Below are 372 nucleotides of genomic sequence, written 5' to 3'. Positions count from 1 at the left end.
AAGGGGTCTCTTATCTATTTAGCTGACACGCAATGTATATATGTTAACACGTGCGAGGCTGACATTTCCAACATTCGAATGCCTCTGCAAGACGAACGTTTGAATGTCATACGGTAATATTTGATGGCTAGGTGGAACTATGTCAGGTGATTATTTGTGAGAAATTTCACAGCAAGCGGAGGAGTCTGTGAGTGTGTGAAAACTGACATCGAATGTGACATTTTTTATTTGCACGTCACATTTAGCATGCCGTACTGTCATGTGATACATCATATGACAGGCGACAACTAATTACATCAGAGAAGATGCATTGTTCCGCATTCTTTGCTCTTGGTGGCATATTATGACGCTGGATGTGTCGTTTTAGAGATA

Source organism: Pollicipes pollicipes, unplaced genomic scaffold (genome assembly GCF_011947565.3).
Source record: "Pollicipes pollicipes isolate AB1234 unplaced genomic scaffold, Ppol_2.1 Scaffold_1600;HRSCAF=1878_pilon_pilon_pilon, whole genome shotgun sequence".
NCBI lineage: Eukaryota > Metazoa > Arthropoda > Thecostraca > Pollicipedomorpha > Pollicipedidae > Pollicipes > Pollicipes pollicipes.
Note: the sequence above shows the minus strand (reverse complement) of the source record.